Source organism: Erpetoichthys calabaricus, chromosome 4 (genome assembly GCF_900747795.2).
Source record: "Erpetoichthys calabaricus chromosome 4, fErpCal1.3, whole genome shotgun sequence".
Lineage (NCBI taxonomy): Eukaryota > Metazoa > Chordata > Cladistia > Polypteriformes > Polypteridae > Erpetoichthys > Erpetoichthys calabaricus.
The window spans coordinates 291,436,596-291,451,224 of NC_041397.2; positions in this window are offsets into that span (position 1 = coordinate 291,436,596).

A 14,629-nucleotide genomic window follows, 5' to 3' on the forward strand; every position below is an offset into this window, starting at 1 on the left:
ATTAATAATAGCTGCTAGGTTTTGTAACTAAAGAAGTGCAATTATCTTGCATTTTGTTCTGAACTCTTCACTTGGGGTGATCAACTTTGTAACAGTGTCCTATCACACTTGTTCCCAAGACTGATGCTTACTTGATTATGTTGACATCTATTGTAAGGTGCTTGGTTAAAAGTGTCTGCTAAGCAAACAAATATACTGTAAATATTAATTAAAATGTATTAAATTCCAAAAAAATGGAAAATAACATCTGCTGTTGCTACTCAGGTTACTCCTCTGGAAAACTAGTTTGACAAACTAAACCGAAGCTCAGGAAATTTTGGTTGCATATTATAATTGATACAACTTAAAACTTAGATTTTAATGCTTATCAAACGTTTCATCGAAAAATGGGGTGCTAATAGGAGGGTGGAACACAAAACCAAAACTGTGTTAGCACACCATAATAGTTCAGCCGATGATAATGAATTCGCTAATTCAATTAAAACAATGGCCTTGTATTGGGATGGGGGGGGACCAGCACAAAAAACATGCATCACTCAAAAATGGCCATGTCTACTTTCACAAAATTTTATATTGACACTAGCAAAATACCCGATACTGCTTTGTAATTTTTATTAAGAATAAAAGTAAACCTTTTTAAACTGAGGGAAAATATATAATTATTTGTTAAGGATCTCTTTGTATACCACGTTGTCAGTTCGGCCCTCCGGTTGTAATATGACCAAGCTGTGCACTGAGCTTACTCTTGAGCATGCAACATATAGTTGGCCATGTGAAAAGCAATCTTGCCTTAAATCAATGCCAACCTTTTGTAGGGTCTGTCCCTGAGACTTATTAATTGTCATTGCGAAGCACAGCCTTACTGGAAATTGGAGGCGTTTGAATTGAAATGGGTTTCATTGATAACTTCGCATCCAGCTTTTGAGAGTTGAAACATTCATAAACATCAAAGTTTCCACTACTCAAATCATCACCTGTGAAACTAAGATGTTTAAGAGGCATTGGCGGTTGTCCAAAGGTGTAAAATATTTGGCCATTTCGGTACACTTGAAGCGACAACCGAACAATTCAGTGGCAGTCATCAACTCACATGCAGAACCATAGGTGAAGGGCTTAAGCATTTCACTCTTATAGTGCTCCTGTGTAGTATAATTATCTCCTGTACCATCATCAGTCCACACCTTGAACCTGTCCCAGTCATTCAATACATAAGGCACAATGTTCCTCTGGATATCAAGAGTGAGCCTGATATGGCCGTGCAATATGTAACACAGAGAATGGAAAAGGCAGTCACCACTCGGTAAGTGACAGTTCTTTGATCGATGGTGATCACCTCGATAGACATGTTAATGGGGGTACGGTTGGAACGATAAAGGAAATGGGTACCTGAACAATGTAAACTAAGTCTAAAATACCTACACAATAACTATAATTGTAATAAACGAACAATAAAACAGCGGAGAAGCCGTGGATTAAATAAAAAGGCTGCAGTTATCAGCAGGGAGACGTGAATACCGTGGCGAAGTAAGGAAGGGAATGAAGAGACCGGAGCGACAGACGGCCTTAAATAGGCAGGCAGCCATCTACGTGGGAGGCGTGAGGATGGGGGACCCAACGCCACCTCACACGGCAACCGAGCTGCAGGCTATGGACGTATATATGTACGTAAGTAGGATTCAGTTAGCATTGGGAACCCACGTACCAAATTTCTTGAAGATGGGCCCATAAGTAACAAAGCCCGTTGGAAAGTTCAATATGGCGGCCGACAGTGGCATCATACCACCGAAATAAGTATGTACATCGGTTTCGGTTAGCTCAGGGAAGCCGCCTACCAAATTTTGTGAAGATGGGGCCATAAATAAGAAAGTTTAACATGGCGGACGTTGTCGACCGTTATGACCGTTACACATAGAATTTCGCAATGAAACCTGCTTAACTTTTGTATAGTAAGCTGTAAAGAATGAGCCTGCCAAATTTCAGCCTTCTAACTACACAGGAAGTTGGAGAATTAGTGATGAGTGAGTCAGTGAGGGCTTTGCCTTTTATTAGTGTAGATTATTGTTCATGCTATGTAAAATTAAGGCTTCATGGCTTTTCAAGAATTCCACTGGGGAGTAATGGGAGGTCCAACACCACAAAAAAACAGGCATTACTCCAAAAGAGCTGAGTTGATGTTCAGGAAACTTTTTATATATATTGCACTTAATCCAGCTTAACATATGGAGTTTATGGAGTTTAAAATGTGGTATCATGAATGGTGTTCATTAATGGGAACAACAGAAAATCTAGCAGTTTTATTAAGCTTATATGCTGTATGAATGATTTAATTATTCAACCAGCCATCCAGTTTATTAATGTGGGATTAAACATTTAGTCCTGAAACCATGAAATATAAAGAAGTGGCATTCAGGGTCCCACACAAGCAATGATGTATCACAATTTTGGAATCCAATCATAAAAAGAACAGATTCTCAACGTACAGGAGTGCAGAAACTGATAGAGAGGTAAGTGGAGATGATGGATGGAACAGCCAGCAATTACAAAAGGGTCAACATTTAAAAAAAATGCTTCAATATTTACTTTCTTACCTTAAGCCATTATACAAGTATTCCCAGGCAATGCTGGACACCCTAGATGATGACCCTGGAAATCTAAAAGCCTATCTTGTTACCTCCCTTAATGGTAGTTTTTGGGTTAGTACCTTCTGGTAGGCAGAATTTAATTTAATGGTCTTGCAAGGTATAATTTTTAAAGTAACTTCACAGTCAATTTGCTGTTCAGATGGTGATTTTATAGAGCTACAGTAGATTGAGAGATTAATTGTTGCTTTTTGGATTTTTGAGTATAGCTTATCTTGTTTTTGAGAAATCAAGCATTCTGTTTGGTTTTCAGAGTTTGTTCTTGGTTATTCTTTCTTACTGTTTGAGTTAGTCTTCTTGAAAATTGCTACCTTGTTTTATTCCAGTAATTCACCTGAATCTTATTAAGTTATCTTGATTCTGTTTTTCCTTATTTAATACAATTCTGTTCAATTGCCTTTAATGGCTTACAAGAGCTATCCAAGCGTTGCATAACAGAATCAATCAAGTCACAAACTCAGAGACCTCTTAAAAAGTGCTTGCCTTTATTAAGCTCTGTCTTCAGAGTAGCTGCAGGGCTTCAGTTTGAGTAGTTAAAAAAGTCAAAGCATATTACTAACAAAAATTAGTGCCTAAAGTGAAAAGTCATTTAATTAAATAAGTAGAAGCCCTAAAATCTGAGAATCACATAATAAACTGAAAAGAAGCAAAGCTGACCCTTCAGTGGCGAGCAGTTAGACACCTGCAGCTCTAATAGGCTCGGGTGATGACTGACTAATTAGTGTTGCTAGGCAACAGCAATCAGAGGGTGGTGTGAATAAGATGGAGGAGTTTCAAAGGGAAGACGATGTGACTCGGATAGGCCACACTGCGAGTCAATGGTGGCCTTGTAATGATAATGTAATTAATGGTTCAGCAGTCTGGACAGCAACCCACTCATAGCCATAAGAGTGTGACGCTCAGCTCCACAATTCATGATAATTCACATAATATAATGTAATCATACATTACTGTCTTTGACAGACAGACAGACACCCTGTTATATGCTTTCTCCAGGTCCACAAAGACGCAATGCAACTCTATCTGGCCTTCTCTATACATCTCCATCAACATCCTCAGAGCAAACATCGCATCTGTGGTGCTCTTTCTTGGCATGAAACCATACTGCTGCTCACTGATCATCACCTCACTTCTTAACCTAGCTTCGACTACTCTTTCCCATAACTTCATGCTGTGGTTCATCAATTCTATCCCCCTGTAGTTACAACAGTCCTGCACATCCCTCTTATTCTTAAGTATCAGCACCAGTACACTTCTTCTTCACTCCTCAGGCATCCTCTCACTTTCCAAGATTCCATTAAACAATCTGGTTAAAAACTCCACAGCCATCTCTCCTAAACACCTCCATGCTTCCACAAGTATGTCATCTGGACCAACTGCCTTTCCATTCTTCATCCTCTTCATAGCTGTCCTTACTTCCTCCTTGCTAATCCGTTGCACTTCCTGATTCACTATCTCCACATCATCCAACCTTCTCTCTCTCTCATTCTCTTCATTCATCAGCCTCTCAAAGTACTCTTTCCAGCTGCTCAACACACTCTCCTCGCTTGTGAGTACGTTTCCATCTTTATCCTTTATCAGCCTAACCTGCAGCACATCTTTCCCAGCTCAGTCCCTCTGTCTAGCCAATCGGTACAGGTCCTTTTAACCCTCTTTAGTGTCCAACCTCTCACACAACTCATCATACGCCTTTTCTTTAGCCATCGCCACCTCTCTCTTCATCTTGTGCCTTATCTCCTTCTACTCTTGTCTACTTTCTGCATCTCTCTGACTATCCTACTTCTTCTTTGCCATCCTCTTCCTCTGTATACTCTCCTGTACTTCCCCATTCCACCACCAGGTTTCCTTTTCCTCCTTCCTCTGTCCAGATGTCACGCCAAGCACCTTTCTTGCTGTCACCCTTACTACATCTGCTGTAGTTTCCCAGCTGTCTGGTAATTCTTCACTGCCACCCAGTGCCTGTCTCACCTCCTCCCTAAACTCAACCTTGCAGTCTTCCTTTTTCAACTTCCACCATTTGATCCTTGGCTCTGCCCTCATTCTCTTCCTCTTCTTGATCTCCAATGTCATCCTACAGACCACCATCCTGTGCTAGTTAATTACACTTTCCCCTGCCACCACTTTGCAGTCTTCAATCTCCTTCAGATTGACTCTTCTGCATAGGATGTAATCTACCTGTGTGCATCTTCCTCTACTCTTGTACGTAACCCTAAGTTCCTCCCTCTTTTTAAAATACGTATTCACCACAGCCATATTCACCCTTTTGGCAAAATCCACTATCCTCTGACCTTCTTCATTCCTCTCCTTGACACCATACCCACGCATCACCTCCTTGTCTCCTCTGTTCCCTTCACCAACATGTCCATTGAAATCCGCTCCAATCACCACTTTCTGTCCCTTGGGTACACTGTTCATCACTTCATCCAACTCACTCCAAAAATCTTCTTTCTCATCCATTGCACACCCAACTTGCAGGCATATGCACTAACAACATTCATCATCACATCTCCAATTTCCAGCTTCACAATCATTACTCTGTCTGACACTCTTTTCACCTCTAAAACACTCTTGACATACTGTTCCTTCAGAATAACTCCTACTCCATTTACCCTTCCATCCACACCATGATAGAACAATTTGAATCCACCTCTGATCCACTTGGCTTTACTCCCCTTCAATTTAGTCTCTTGCACGCACAATATATCAACCTTCCTTCTCTCCATCATATCTGCTAACTCTCTTCCTTTACCAGTCATACTGCCAACATTCAAAGTTCCTACCTTCAGTTCCACTGTCTTTACCTTCCTCCTCTCCTCTTGCCTCCGCACATCTCCCCCCTTTTCTTCTCCTCCTTCGGACAACAGTAGCCCAATTTCCACCAGCACCCTGTTGGCTAACAGTATTTGTGGCAGTCATTGTTAACCTGGGACTCGACCGATCCGGTATGGAAATTTGTATTGTTGCCCGCATACTGATTTGGCCTCATCCCCCTTATCAATGCACCCAATAAGTGCAGAATCATCTGCGAATTTCTGCAAGGGACATGACCAGCTGTTATATTTATAGTCAGTGGTGTACAGAGTGAAGAGAAAAGGAGACAGGCCTGTTCCTTGTGGTGCTCTAGTGTTGCTCATGCAGTCCTTGAGACTCACAAACTGTGGTCTGACCAACATTTACTCCATTATCTAGGACACCACAGGCTCATCCACCAGCACATCTCTAAACAGGAATGGCTGGATAGTACTGAAGGCACTGGAGAAATAAAAAAACAGAATCCTCACAGTGCTGCCAGCTTTATCCAGCCTTGTGGAACAGATAGATTATTGCATCTTCCACTCCAATCTTAGTCCAGTTGGTCTATCTATCATATAGTCCAGGTCTCGCCTCTTAAAGGTCTTCATGATGTGAGAACTAAGTTAGTCGTTTTAGCTACAGGTATGAATGTGTTGAAAACACGTGATATGTAACACTGTGCCAGGATTTTATTACAGGCTTGAGTGAACAGCTACTGTGATGCTAAGAATATAACAAAGTAGCACGTAGCCATTCATCCGGTAGCAGAACACCGGCAACAACACACATGCCTTGCTCCACCGACACTTTTGTGATTGTGTAACCTCAGAGATCCAGGCTCTGCACCAGGTGCAGCCATAAATACCAGACTCTCACTTTACGGGGGCGAGAGTTCATTTATTAAATGAGCCATCAAAAACCGGTGAGAAATGTTTTCATAAGCTGTGGGGATGTTGAGGCATACATTTAAAATAAATTTCTATGTCAATTTTAGCTTTAAATAATCCAAGTTATGTGGGCAGAATGCTTTTACCACTTTAAATTAGAAAATTTATCATTTTTCATTCCAAAAGGAGGTGTTTGAATTATGGTTATGATTTTTTAAAAAAAGGAATACCACAGACTCAGCATCATTTCCTGAATAATTTAAGTATTGCAAGGGTATCAGTTTCTGTGACCCTGAACTGAATTAAGTGAGATCCATAAGGATAACTGAATGGGGGTAGCAGATTCAGTTTTTTGAAAGCAGTTTGGAATGTGTGGTACAATAAGGGTTGGGCTTGCATACTGCTAGACCAGACCAGGGGGGTATTTTTCGTACGTCGCTTAAATCATCCGAGATCAGGTGCCTCATCTTGGATAAGTTAATGCCGGTGACACTCATCCGGGATAGGTCGGTTTTTCAAATGCAGCCGTGTATTAGATTAGTCTAGATGGATCTAATCATACGAGATGAATGCGCGTGCCCGCGCTGAGTGAAAAGCCCATATATATTGAGTCTAGAAAACATGATCAGTAAGTCTTTGATAGGCTGTAACAAAATGACGAAAGAACGGGCACATTTTTTTTTCACACACACACGCGGCACAAGACCTTTTATTCGAAGGACATGAAGAATTTCAAGATTTAATATGCACAAGGGGTAACACTGCAAAAGCAGCCCAGACCAGAAAAGACAGCTGGCAAAAAGTGACCGACAAATTAAACGCTAAGTAGTATGCATTGTACTTACTGAATGCAGCGTTTCATTTCCTATATGTCAGATTAATTATTATTTAATATGTCACAATTCCAGATCAAATGTGAGCACAAGGAGAACATGGGAACAGGTTTAAAGTGAAGTACAAGGATATACTTCAAACTGGTAAACTATTTAAAGAATTGTTGACATAAATAATCATATATAACATAAAAAACATTAATTTTAAAGCTAATAAGAAGGCAGACAAGCAAAAAACAGGTGGAGGTCCACGCGGTCCAGACCTAACCCCTGCAGAAGAGTTGGCTTTCCAGCAAAATGCCCATCGCCCTGTTTCTGAGGGCATTCCAGGGGGAAGCTCCTCCTCAGAACCAGTGGCAGGATGCAGTGGTCACTTCATTTCAGGTAAAGGATGGTCATTGCATATATTTGTCCTCCATGTGTGCCATAGGTATGTTCCATATAGCCCTCTTTTTTGTTGGGTCAGTTGCAGGGAATGTCATATCCCTAGAACCTGTGTCTGACAAACGAGATATTGATGAAGGTCAAATATTTGATGAAGACACTGTGTCTGATTATTCATCAGGAGGGGAGGTACATTTCCAAATAATGTTTGATCAAACTCCACTGTGATCAGTCCCATGTGCCCCAATCACATTTGGAAATCCTGGTAATGAGAATGTTAGGCTGATTGTGAGCTTCTTTATGGAACTGTGGGTGTTTTTGCCTGTGTATTACCTACCTGCAATGGCATGAAACGCCTCTTTTATTGTCTGCACACGCAGGTGTCCAGGAAACACAATGAAAACCCGAAGGAAATGTTTCAGAGCCAAACAGACTTTACGAATTGCCTGGCAAACTGCACTTTTAGTTAGATTTTCCGCATCGCCTACAGTATATAAAAAAGTGCCGCTTGTACAAAACCTCAAAGCAATGCATACTGTCTGTGTGGCTGTGAGAGCCCGACTTCGCCTAGTTTGACTTCAAATATAAGGTGCTAATAAATCTTTGAGGTACAATATTCCCCCTCGGCTAAAGCGGTATCTTTCAAAAAGAATTCACTCCAGGAGCAATAAAGGATCTTGCCGATCGTGCAAAACCCTCTCTATATGAAATTCTCTTCGTATAATTTGCACACCAATATCAATTGGTCGCTCATTCATGAACGGCGAAGCCATGACTGGATGATTTCCACGCACTGTCACTGATTACGTGTGTAAACTAATCCTTGTTTACGTAGAACAAACCTGCTCCGAGCAGGTTTGAGGATTAGGATGTGTTGCTATGACAACACTTCCATCAAGAGTTTCGAAAAACCGACAGATCCAGGATCAGGCCAAATCGTCAACAATTACATCCAGCTAAACAAGTAATCCACGTACGAAAAATACCCCCCAGTACTACCAGACACTGAGGCTTAGGAGTAAACAGCTTTCATTGTAGACTTTTTTAATAAGGGATGATGGAAGGAAAGGACTACAGATTCTGGATAGCAGCACACAATAATTAGTGCCTTCTGCTCCAGCAATCACCCTTCTCTAAACCCTCCTTCCTCTTATCTGCTTCTGTTTCCACTGAATTCTGTCACTATGCTAATTGAGCTCTCGTCAGTGCTACACTGCCAATCTCAGACTGAGGAACAGACATGACCCAGTTCATCAGGCACTCACCTCCCGGACTCTAACAAGATGTATCCAGCAGGGGGCGCTAGGTCCCTTGTTGGAATGAGTTCTTTTGTAATTGCAGCATGTTACGTAACCCGAAACTATATAGATATAATATATAAAGGCAATACCCCTCCCTTAGTAATACTGCGGTAAGAAATCACATAGGAGAAACAACTTAGCTTTCTTTAATGACGGTTTACATAGCATAACAGATGAAGGAAGCCATGACAAGACCTTCCGGAGTGGGGGCCAGATGTATAGAGTCTGCCATTTTCATCACTGCGTTGGAAAGATTTTCCGGATCAGATGACGTTATCTCCCATCCGTCCGTCGGCTTCAAAGGTGTGCCGGGCAACGTTCCAAGGCTTTATACTCTTTCTTCATGTGTAGGCCTCCACTTTGGTGAATCATGCCATTCCAAACAAGGAAAAGAGAATACAGTTTCATGCTGGCTTTGACACACAAAAATAGTACACAATACCCATTTCACAGTTGTCCCTGTCTTGTCTTCTAATGCATGCCTAGCAGTTCTAAATGATGAGACCCTGTTCTAAATCTGGCTTTGTATTAGCTTTGCATGTGAGTAGAAAGAAAAGTCGATTTATAAAATATTTGTGCAGAGCACAGTGACATATTAAACATGTACACTTACTACACAAGAACAATGAATTTGTCTCAAAAGGGTATTCCTTAGTGACTTCAGAGTCTCCTGACTGCTCTGCTTGTCCAAACTGCATTTCCCATGCGACCCTGCAGTCGTCCATACCAGAACATATTGCCTCAGATGGCAGTCCTCAGTGTTATGGTCAAGTCAAGGTGTCATCTTTCTTCCCTTTACATTATTGTTCATTGTTCTCAATTATTTTTATTATATTATATTTGACTAATTATGTTTTATTAGGTAATTTTATTCTATGTAGTTGTTATGTAGAATATCTATGTGTGTTTTGCAGTTCTCTTATGTTCCTTGCATTTTGTGGGTGGATCTCCAAGAGGCGGGGCTACCCGTCCATCATCATCACAGGACCGCCCCCAACCCCATAAAAATATGCGGGGAACTTAATTTTGAATGTGCTCTTGGGATTTTGATGGGATTTGTTAATATTGTATATTCTTTGATATTGATCTCTGGCTCTCAACTGTTTTTTTGCTTTTGTCACATGGATTTTTTATGGATTTCGTTTTGAGACTTGCAGGATTTTCCTGCTTTATTAGATTTTTATTTAATAGACGTAATTCTCGAATTGCAGTGCTGAAGTTTAAGCCCTGTTAGATATTGTCTTTCTCTCTCTGTCTCTCACACACACAAACACTCACTTTCTCACTCTTACACATACAGTTTAAATGGCAATTACCGACACTGCTACGCTACCAAATGTTTTTGATAAGTGCTATAATGTTATTTAAACAAAACATACTTAAGAGTATAAGGTACTGTTGTAAAACCTTATGTAAAACACAAACAAACTGGACTTCCCATGAACACCCTCATCAGACTGGGAGAACTGGTTTTTACTTTCAATACCTTCTCTTTTGATAATAAGGTCTGTAATGTTGCAATGGACTCTAGAATGGCTTTTACACAGGCTTTGTACTGGACCTGTACGAAAGATATACATCAACAAATGTGTTGCCTCTTGCTCCAGAAACCAGCAACAGGAATTCATTAATGACTTGTTCCAATCCATCTCTCAAGTTTACTGTCAACATTTCCACCACAAGTCTACCATTTTTAGATAGTAGTCTTTCTATCAGCTTTTCAGGATGTTAAACCTCTGCCTAATGCAAACCAACTGACTCACACAGTTACCTTCTCTACAGCTCCTTCCATCTCTGGCACATTAAAAACTTTACCTCTTTCACAGTTTTTCAGACTCCACCACCTCTTCATTTAAGAGGTTAACTTCTGCCATGAAGCACTCAGAATGAGGAGTTTCTTCATTGATAGAGGATACCTTACTCTTGTTGTGGGCAGGGCCCTCCATCAAGCCAGCTGTAGACCTCATAACATCCACACTAAGAGGAACCCTGATAATGAAACTCACATCCTGCTGGCCCTCCCATTCCACTCTAACATTCTGTCTCTCCCACAGGTTATCAAACAAAATTTTCCCATTTTGCAGACTGATCATACTATAGGTGTCTTTTTTGTATCCTTCCCTTGATCTCCTTCCTTCGACTACCTAACCTACACTAACTTGCTGTCCGCAGCTCACTTCATAGAGGAGATACCAATTCCTCACTTTACACTTTCAGCTGTAACAGGAGCTGCTGTGTTACTTGCAAATATGTCACCAACAATACCCTTGTATCTCTCTCTATGTATAAAATCCAACATCTTTCCATCTGTCTGTTTGTAGGTCTGTCCCTTTTCACAAGAGAACTACTTAACGGATTTAGATTTTTTTTCTCAATAATTTGCTTGAACATTCCAGTTGATTTCACGACTTCTGTCGACTTCTGTGCTGAGTATCATAGTTTGCTTACAGGAGCGATTAATTCATGCTAATCTGAGACAGAGGCTGTGGGCCGAGGGGAGGGGGAAGTGTGATGTCAGGAGTGAGGAGCCGGGTAGAGCCTTCCTCACTCACACGCCAGCCTCTGAGCATACCTTGCCTCCGCTTAGCTAGTGAACGAGACAACTACTTAATGGATTGTTTCTATAATTTGCTTGAACATTCCATCTGATTTCACGACTTCTGTCATAGCGCTAAGTATCATAGTTCGCTTACAAGAGCGATTAATTCACCCTAATCCGAGACAGTGGCTGCGGGTCGAGGGGGGGGGAAGCGTGATGTCAAGAGTGGGGAGCGGTCAGGGCCCTCCTCACTCACGCACCAGCCTCTGAGCATACCTTGCCTCCGCTTAGCTAGCAAACGAGAGAACTACTTAATGGATTTAAATCGGGTTTTTTCCAATAGTTTGCTTGAATATTCCAGTTGATTTTGCGACTTCTCTCATTGTGCTAAGTATCATAGTTCGCTGGCAGCAACGATATATTTGCACTAATCTGAGACAGAGGCTGTGGGCCGAGGGGAGGGGGAAGCATGATGTTATGAGTGGGGGGCCCTCCTCACTCACGCGCCAGCCTCCATTCAAATTGGTATACCTCTGGCCACGTTTTGGAGTGTACCTTGCCTCTGCTTAGCTAGTGACACCTGTTTGTTTATTGATTTTTAAAGTTGTCCTGTTTCACTACTATGCGGGTGGTGCTGCGGGGGTCCTCTAGTATAATAATAAACAACGGGCCTTTTGCCAGTCTAAAAATCTTGTTTACTGCATTTCTTATAGGAAATATCCAGCCATCTACGTAGGTGACACTGGGAGACAGCTTGGAGACAATTGGAGACAAGAACACTTCGTTTCCCTTGTTTATAGTCACATTGATCTCTCTGTTTGTGTTCTTTTACAGGTCTTCAGAAACACTTTACAAAGGAAACAGAAAAAGGTAAGCTCATTCTCAGGCCTGGGATGATATATTTTTCCAAGGCTTCATGACTGACTAACGTTTTAATCTCTTCCATCATCTTCTTTAATGGCAGCTTTTCCACACCTCCTCTCATCCTTTCTCCCAGCTTTCTTTCTCACCTTCATCTCCTATATATGATATCTACTCTTTCCTTTTCAGCTTCACACAGCATGAAGGCTACACAGTCCAAATATTGCATCTTTGACCCTTTTTCCTTTTCAGTGAGGAAATAACCTTTAACCCTTTTTTCTTTGCAGATGCATGCTGACACAGCCCTACTCTTACTCCATTTAGCCTGATTAGTTAGTTCTTAGATCAATCAGGATGGACAGACCCCTGAACATTTATGGTGAGGCCTCACAAATGAATAAACTGAGGAAAACCTCTTTTGATTTATAAGTAGTCTATCTAGCTATGTAATTTGACATCCCATTTACAATGACCTCAGTGGCAGGGGCTAGCTACGGGGAGCAAGCTCATTAGTGGGCCATCCTCAATGCACTTCTTAATGCACACCAAGCGCAAAATACGTACAAATTCCAAGGATTTAAGATATGATCTATTAGAGCTGCTATGACCTCAATGTTGGGCACCTGATTTGAGAATCTGCGTTGATCAGTGGAGCTGCTTTCTTGATTGTTAAGGCTGAATGACGATGCTGAGTTAGCATCGTCAGTACTGGTAAATAGCGAATGGGCAACTGTCACTGACATTTTCATCACTTTTATGCACGTCCAACTTTCTGTCATTTTATATTTTTCATCTGTCTCCGTTACACTATTTTCTGTGTTATTTGTATGGTTATTTTCTTCATTGGAAAATCTGCCTCACTCCACTCATCACTTTTGCTTTTCTTCATGCACTTTGTCACTAAAGCTTTGATCAGACTGAGTTGCTGGTTCACTTAATACAAAGTTTAAAACATAACTGAGTATGTGGTGAAAAAGAGTGGATTATATAGTCAGATGACAGGAAAGGGCGAGTCAAGGGGAACAGGAATTGGAAATGACGTCATTGGTGGGCAGGTTATTCAGTTGGTCTGCAGAGGAGAAAAGAGAGAAAGCATTAGAGGACAGTGCCCACAGCTAGCTGGATAGTCACTGTTATTCGAGGCCTTAAGCTGTCTCCCATGCGCAGGACGCCCTTCTGATGGAAGGACCATAGGGGAGAGGACATGGCCACAACAATACCTCCCCTGGGACATGAAAGGGCAAACCCCCTGGATTGCATCGGGGCCATGGGCTTGGAGGGCAAGGGACATGCGCCAGGGGGCATCTGGACAGTATCGGAGCCCTGGAATGCAGCACTTCCACCACACTTGGAAGTGCTGGCAGAAGAGGATCCGGGTGAAACTGGAGTACTTCCGGGTGCCCATGCAGCACTTCCACTACACCATCAGTGCTGCCAGAAGTTAACTGAAGAGTACTTCCAGATGCAGTATAAAAGAGGACGCCTCACTCCATTTATAGAGTCATAGTCGGGAGGTGGAGGACAGAGCTTGCGGGAGAGGAGTGGAGGCGGCAGAAGAGAAAGAGAAACAGAAAGAAATAGAGAAAGAGGAAGTAAAGAGAAGAAGGGACAGAGTCGTATCGGGAGGACTTGTGTGCATTGCTTGCTGTAATGACAAAAAAAAAGATTAAAGGGTGTGCTGTGCTTGGACTTGTGTCACTGTGCCTGTCTATATTGGGGTTAAACTTCTACAAAGGATATACCACTCTGTGGACATCAAAGTTCATGTGACGAATATTATTAGTTCAAATTCCGTTACTGCCAGAAGGGATCCTACTCCATTGCAAAGCCCATAACGTTAAAATTGCTCCAGGGGAACTGTCCAAATGGCTGACCCTGCACTTTGACCCCCAAAGGATATGCGAAAAGAAAATTTCACCTTGGGGATTAACAAAGTATATAAAAAAAACCCCAAAGAATTCAAACAAGACAGGACCTATCCTAAATGACAAGGATGGCAAACATCCATCCATCCATCCATTTTCCAACCCGCTGAATCCGAACACAGGGTCACGGGGGTCTGCTGGAGCCAATCCCAGCCAACACAGGGCACAAGGCAGGAACCAATCCTGGGCAGGGTGCCAACCCACCGCAGACGATGGCAAACATCCACTCAGAAATGATGCACAATTCCTTCCACAGACCAGCATTCTGCTTTCATTTCAGAATTCATGTCTACCTTTTTCTACAGCCCATTTCAAAGGCTGCCACCCCTCCAATTGCTGCGGCGCTTGTTTTCATTTTAATTCTGGTAATACCTTTGCCCTTGACAAACTCTTGTCACCTGGGCACCTTTTTCATATGTAGAACGTGTTATGCACCTTGGCATCCATCTTCTTAATTATTTCTGTAC